This window comes from Sitodiplosis mosellana, unplaced genomic scaffold (assembly GCF_009176505.1).
Source record: "Sitodiplosis mosellana isolate CC-2019 unplaced genomic scaffold, AAFC_SMos_1.0 Smas_scaffold_6150, whole genome shotgun sequence".
In the NCBI taxonomy this organism is placed as follows: Eukaryota; Metazoa; Arthropoda; class Insecta; order Diptera; family Cecidomyiidae; genus Sitodiplosis; species Sitodiplosis mosellana.
The window spans coordinates 3,946,608-3,954,363 of NW_022601391.1; the positions used below are offsets into that span (position 1 = coordinate 3,946,608).

Sequence of the window (7,756 nt, forward strand, 5' to 3'; positions counted from 1 at the left end):
GGCTTATGATGAAAATGATTCACTCAGAATATACACAACATTTTTCAATTATTTCGCACTTTTGAATGCTTTTGCCAGTGTAGAATTCAAGTTCACAAAGTTTCTTTTAAACGATTTAATGTCGGACATTTCATTTGAATAACAATTTTACACGTTGTTTTTTACGATCCATAACATTTTCTACGCACATAGAATTGTGAATCATAATAAAAAAAATGTTTCATCCAAAGCCAAAAAGAAAGACGACTTTGCATTGAACTCAATTTGAATTCAAAGTGTTTAACGATAAAATTTTGCCAGCAACAAAATCAATGCGAATCGACCGCTTAAAGGCGGCATCGGTCGCCTTTTTACATGTTTCTTTTCACTCTGTTTACATGGAATTTCTATTTCATTTGTTTGTTTGCAAAGAAGAAGAAAAAGAAAAAAAAGAACAAATGTCTAGCAATAGCATTTGTGGCCAACACCATCAGCGCAAACAATAATCTTGAGCGTTTTTTTCATGCTCAATTCGATTTTGCACTAAGTAACTCGCCTACAATTTATGAGAGCGAAAATACAATTGTGAATACGTACTGAATGAGGAAAAGAAGTAAAAAAAATGCTGAGCGATGGCAACAGAAAAAAGAAATTAGAATGAAAATATATGCAAACGAAAAATCGACGAAATGAACCAACAACGTACGAATGAGTGCAAACGAGCACGAGTGAGTGAGTGAGTAAGTGAACGAAAAGAATTTAAACGAAATGAATCTTAAAATGTTCTTTGCCTTTGGCTGTACAATTAAATTCAACGCTATGGTGGTACAATATGTATGCAGAATACGCGCACTCCGTGTATTTTATATACACATATAAGCATATCGATCGGATTAATTGGAATTTATAATAAAGAGGAAATAATCGCGTTGCTTGTTCGGATGCACAGCAACTGCGGAGAGGGAGCGATTGGAAGAGGTACGCGCGCGCTCCGAAGAAAATTCAAGCATTCTTATGAAATCTTCATCGAAACAAACAAAAAAATTGATGGAAAATTATCAGAAATCGCGACCAAATCGCTTGGCCAGACACACAAATACAATGTTCAATCACAACAACAACAAAAAACCGAACAACAAATGAATCAGCTTAGCGCGAGATGCTGCTTTTTTCGTTTTGTATATCGATTTCAAGCAGATTTTGTGAGACAATTCCAAGACAAGCATTCCACGATGCATTATCGATTTATCACCAATTTATGGCTTGGGTCAAAACGACTTGTCTGCCAAATGACACAGCATGAATAATACCTTGGAATTGTACGCAAATATGTACATCGGCCTTTTCAACCAGTGCTTTTTCCACCTTTTTTTCCCTGTACGTAATGAATCGAAAATGCTCGGCATAGGTGTCAGCAAGGCATGAATACTATAATTGAAAAGGACCGATTCGGCGTAAATGCGTCTGAGCAAAAGTGTGCAAATAATTCTAAATTATGTCGAAAGTTTCCGAGCCTCATTTTTCGCTGTTGCTGTTATTGTTGGTGCTGTTGCCTGCACATTAACTGCCATGATTGTTGATGGCGACAGCACCGATTCTTTTTTTTCCACCATGTATCTCTTTCGTTTTGCCATTCTCAGAGCAATACAATAGTCTACGCAACGAACGGAGCAAGACAAAGCTTACGTTCTGTCTGTGAGTAAGGTGTTACGATGCATATATGCATAATTTCGTCTTTTGCTGGTTGTAAGCGCAAACAAACAACGATCTTTTTTGCTGGCTTTCATTCTCACTTTGAGCTATTAGCCATTTGATAATCTCTGTGGTATTCGCAAAACGAATGAATAATTTGAAGCGATTGGCAAGAGAGTGTGCGTGTGGATGCGTGTGTCTGTGTCTGTGTCTGTGTATGTGTGGATGTGAGTATGGTGAGTGTGTTTTGTGTTGCCAACCTGCGATGCATACGATGGATTTCTTTTTCTTGGGCCTTTGATGTGCATATTTTATGCGTTGTTACTGTATGCTCGTTTTTTTCGCTGATTCTCATTTGTTCTTCACTCCTATTATCAATACATTGCAATACCAAACGAATAATTACTCTGTGCGCGAAATACAAATAACCGACACAAAGCATGCCGAACGAAACGTTGCGAACACACACAATTTCGCACGATGTAATTTTTATTGGTCTTCGATCTGTTGATTCGCTCACTCATCTTTTACCCATTTTGGATAAAATATCTTTTTCATCTGCCTTCTTTTTCATCATGCCACAGTTTAAATATGTTCAGCTTGTTCGTTGCTTAGCTTGTTCATATTTTTTTTCCTCACTGCATAATAACAGCGTACAATGCAAAACATTGATGAAAAAAAATAACGCAACGAATATTGTTTATGATCTGTTTTCGTGTATGCATAAAATGTGCGCACCACACACTCTCTCTCTCTCTCTCTCTCTCTCTCTCTCTCTCTCTCTTTCTCTCTCTCTCCCACCGAAATATTCAGGCGGGCTCATTAACACATGAACATCTTTAAAAGTGCAACAAAACGAAAAATCAACGACGACGTATTCAGTGTGTGAATTAGCAACGAAAGCCGAGAACACGAACTGTCTATTCGACAACAACGGCAACAATGGCAACACTCGCATCGTTTATTCGGACGCAAACAATTTAACAATCTTACAATTATACAATTTTCATACAAAGCGATATTGAGAGTCGCGCGGTGATGATGAGAAGAGCCACATAGCGGAGGAGAGAGAACGAGTGTTTTTAAACAGCATGGAAATTCCACATCAACGAATTTTGCGCCAGGAGCGATTTCAAGATGAGAGTTAGTTCAGCTCATAAGCCATGTTTCATGCACTTTTTTTCGGTCTCGACTTTGCTTTTTTTCCATCTTGCCAAGTCTCGGCTGTTTGTGCACACACAAATCGCACCGACGAAGAAAAATTGAATAAGGAAAATGATGAGAGAGAGAGAGAGAGAGAGAGAGAGAGAGAGAGAGAGAAATTCCAGCAGATGTAACGCACAACACAGATCAAATTCGATGCTTTTGTGTGTATGAGAACGGCAAATTCTTTTTCAACACTCTCTACCGACACACACACACAGTTACGCCTAAATTGTGGCAATAGCGAAACATTCAAATAAAAACACAAGTACATTCAAACTATATGGCAACGCATCGATTATTTGTGCACGGAAACAGCAAAGGCCAAAGCAGAAGAAAAAAAAAACGAAAGAAAATCATATCTCTCTTTGTAAAATGTTCTCAGTTTGCTTTGAACTCAAGTATCCAAAATGACTGAGGATCTCGACACGCACACAGCCAACCGATACGCATACAATATTTTAATGGATTATTGCTTGGTGTTATTTACTGCGTTTGCTATTATTTATTTTCATACGTGTTATTGATTTTCGCTCCGTTTTACACGTATGTCTCCTTCGGTGTTGGTCTCTTTCTCTTTCTGTCTTCTTTGTTCTTGTCTTGTGCTGTTCCTGTGTGTGCCTCTGGTATGTGATTTATTTTCATTTTTATATCATGCGAGCAGATCTCTTTTTCGGTGCAACACATTTAAAGTCTTTCTCTGTCTTTCTGTGGTTAGTTCCCTTTGTCGCTTATCGCGCTCGCCTCTCCACTGAATCTAAATGTGCATTTGGTGTTTTCACGTGTTTTTGGCGTGTGAATGATTGTAATTGTGTATCAAGATTCTCATTTTTGTCATAATTGTCGCCCGGAACGAACTTTGATGGGAGCATCATTGCCGTAAATACTTCCACGGCATATTTGCCGTCATCATTTTTATTGTGGTCCGAAGCACAAAATTGTGGCAAAATGGTATAATTCAAGTAAGCTACACAATGCATAAACTTCGTCGCGCTCGCTATATATCAGGAATAATGTTACACCATGTGTGCATTTTATTGCCAACTTTAAACTAGTTTACTATCTCTCAATGCGTGTGTTAATAGCGAAACGGAGCGCGCGATGAATGTGTGATTGGCTAACAAATGTCTGTGTATGCACGAGTGTATGTATGTATCATCATTGATGGTGATAATACCATGGGCTTATAGTCGATGGCTCCGGGCCATACGGCTCTCTTGCCCCAAATTCGGTCGAAAATATTAATTCGAACATTTTAATTAATCAGAAATCACCACAAAAGATATATCTATATCACAAAAGATGTCCCCAATCAAGAGCAAAAGGTCTAAAGTCACACAACACACTTTTCGAATACTACCGCAACTTCAATCAAAATTTGATTCCAATGATCGATTCCAGAAAACTTGTAGACGGAAAATCAGCGGATAAAAGTATATTTATTTCGAATAATCAACCAAATAAATCAACAGAAACGTTCGAATAAAACGAAGTAAACACACCGAAATTATGATAAAAAATGCACACCAAATCGAAACGAAATGAAGATGAGACGAGAACTCATGCGTTGAGCAAATAATAAGGATTTTTCGGTTTTCATTGTTGTACCAATTCATCTGCTAATCTAGTCGATGGGACAACGGCAACATCATGCCTTCCTCTACTATTTTGAATTATTTTTTTTGTTATTGTTTCATGGCTCTGAATCGAAAAGGATGTTTACAAAATTATAAATATGCTTCATGCTATTTCTTACCTGATTAATTTACACACACAGCATTTCAATAATAAGAGATTTTGTATCCGTTCTGTTATTTCTTTGTTTTGGTTTGGTTTTTTGTTTTATGGCCTGGCTGATTTTTTTTTTCAGTGGGATTCCAACAAAAGAAAACTATGGAAGGTATAACGTTCGGTGAGGTCACTCACGATGATCGAAATGAAGAGTGCAAATGTGTGTTTTCGATATTTCCGTATATACACCCGGTTTGTGTGATGACGGTTCTCGTTGTAATGGGTGTGTATTGGCTGAATTGATCGCACAACACCAAATAAATTGCACTTTTTCGACGATATTTTCTTGTTTTGGGCTTCTTTGAAACTTTTCGGTTTTTTTTCCTTTTCAAACTAAAATAAAACTTTTTCTTTATTTCCTTTTGTTTTCTTTCATTCCCAGGTTATTGGCCACTTTTATTTTTTTTCCTTTCTTCTTTTCGTTCAGCTGATTCGAAATGTTTTACTTTGCTGTCTGCTGAATTTTTGTTTTTTTTATTTCGATATTCGGCTCACGAAACAGCCAGCATGTAAGATCAACACAACAAAATATCTAGATAACGAATACTAATTTTAATTTGCACTTGCACAGACACAACACTATGCTATTCGGTTCACAGCACACACAATTGTTTTGGTCTAACGTTGTTGTTTTTTCTTTGCTCTTCTTTTATCCTTTTTCGCTAGTAATTTGTTGATGCTGCCGTTACCAAATCCCAAAATATTCAATTATTTTTATTAGTATTATTATTATTTGTGTTTGTTCCGTAAAAAAGGTTTTTTGTATGTCAATGTTGCTGGTTTTTGTTTTCACTTTGTGTATGTTTTGTTTTTTTTTGTTCCACGTATCTTATACTTAGTTGCTTCGTGGGCACCTTTTCGTTTCGTTGAACAAAATTAAATAATCCTGAGCTTAGTTAGTTTTTCCTTCTTTCAGTGTGTGTTAGAATGTGTTTTCTAAAAAAAATGAACAGAAAATCAGTTTGGTTGTTCGCTTTGAATCTTCTTTTTTGCAAAAAAATTATCCTATATTGGTTAGTATGTAGATAAGAAGGACAAAAAGCAGCAGATCGAAAGAAAGAGAATAGAAAACGCGCGAAGAAATGGACTAAATTGTTCTAATATTATTTATAACGATAATGATGTGATACGTGATGGTAAGAAAAGAACAAATTCCCATTCACATGTCGAACTATGATGATTATGTTCGTGCGGAAACCCAAAAAAACGATCATTAAAACGATGACCAGAAATATCGTTGCATGTGGAAGATTAGACGGTAATATCCTATTGAGATTCAATCGAGGTGGTTCACTGAATGTTTCGTTTCAAGAACATTGGCGAGACCGGCTTAATATGTTGACAGCACCCCAAAAAGTGTAGATGCTGAGACAATATTGAAATATAGGCACATATACACAGTGTGAGGCACTTGAAAACCGACTCGACTGTAAATTCAAATGTGAAATGCGGTTAAAGTACACAATGGCAACAGCCATTCAAACTCTTCTAATATAGAAGAAGCGAATGGTTCAGATTTAGGGTCGGCATCAAGGTAAATTCATGTTCCGGAGATTCATTTTTTTCTACTCTTCATTCAACTGAAGTAGTACAAGTTTGTGTTTTTTTTTTGTTGTTGTTGTTGTTGATTCATTGTAATTTACGAGCATACAGATTTCAGTTTTATTATTGTCACACTAATAATGCATTTTGTGATGGTATTTTTATGAATTTCATTTGTTTCGATCTCTCTCTCTCTCTCTCTGAGTTGTAACTTGTTTTTGACAATTAACGTATTTCATCAGAAATTTGGCTGTCATTTCGTCGATCGATGAGAAATTTTAATGAACGCAATACAACGAAACGATGAAATTATGGAAACAAATCACGAACACACTTTTGAAACAAAAACAAAAATCAAGCGAGCGCAATAATCAAATCGACAAAGACAAAGCAAAAATATCACACAAAATCATAATTATACGGTGGTGCGTTGAACGTACACGGCATTCATAAATTTACATAAATCTCATGTTCAATCGAAGATCGAAGTGAAATTGAATGCTCGTACGTTTTGCACTCGTTTGGTATTCAAATCGAGCGATTTATACTTAATGTCACTTTGCGGTCGCACTTTTTTTCGCTCGCTCTCTCTATCTCTCTCTCTCTTTCTTGGCCAATTCAGTTGAAAGACAACTCTTTTATGTATTATGATATGATTTGTCTTTTGTTCGACATTTTTTTGCTTTAAATTGGACATTGATGCGTGTACTGAGATCATTTCATTACTCAAAGAGACAATTAACGCATGATTAAAGCACTAAACTTATGTTGGTTTTTCTCCATAACTATATGAAAATAACCGCAAATTTTGTGTGACACGTGGAACGACACTGGCCACTTGGAATAGTGAATTTTTCCGGAGGCTTTGCGAAGCATAAAACTGATCATAATAAAGAATGTTATCCTGTCGTGAATCGAAGTCATTCGTCTGGTCAGTTATCTTAATATTCAATAGATATTTAACACATGCGCACACAATAACTATAAAGAATTTTTTTATTCTTTTGGCGAGAGCCAACGGCTCTCTCTCGCTCGCTCTTTTGCGAATGGGTTTTTTGTTTTCAACTGCTTTTAATTTCTTCGGCGATCTCTTTCTTTCAATCTGCGATACATAAAACACTTTTCCAACACTGTTTTTAATTGATTTTTGCACATCAAACGCTACAAATATTCATTGTTCGACAAACAGCATGCACAATCCTACATCGATTAGTTTCTACGTATATATGCTAAAGTCCGGTAGAAAAACGGCAAAGCTATAATTATAATAATTAATCGTTTGTATTGCATGTCGAACTACACCAATATTTATGGCCTTTTTTTCATACAGTGTCTGCATTCAATATTCTCATTTGGGTATAAAACCAAACTGTGTTTTGCACTCACGAAAATTCTCCTGGTCGAACATCGATCAGTTCAACATAAACAAATTAAGAACCAAACGAAATAAATAATACGATGAAAGAGAAAAAAAAACAAAACGATGATGCACAATGCACACGGTTAAAGGTTTTTGTTTTTGCACAAATATGTAACTTGGAAATGCTAT

At 36.1% G+C, this 7,756-nt stretch overlaps 1 protein-coding gene across 5 annotated transcripts in view; it reads right to left on the bottom strand.

The window, feature by feature from the left end:
• LOC129574213 (zinc finger protein 2) overlaps positions 1-7,756 on the bottom strand; it is a 130,014-nt gene that overhangs the window by 121,792 nt on the left and 466 nt on the right. For all 5 annotated transcript variants that reach the window (XM_055455859.1, XM_055455863.1, XM_055455858.1 and 2 more), the window contains exon 1: positions 4,631-7,756. This exon is cut by the window's right edge and continues 466 nt beyond it. The gene's annotated coding sequence lies outside the window, so the exon portion shown is untranslated. The remainder of the gene's footprint in view (positions 1-4,630) is intronic.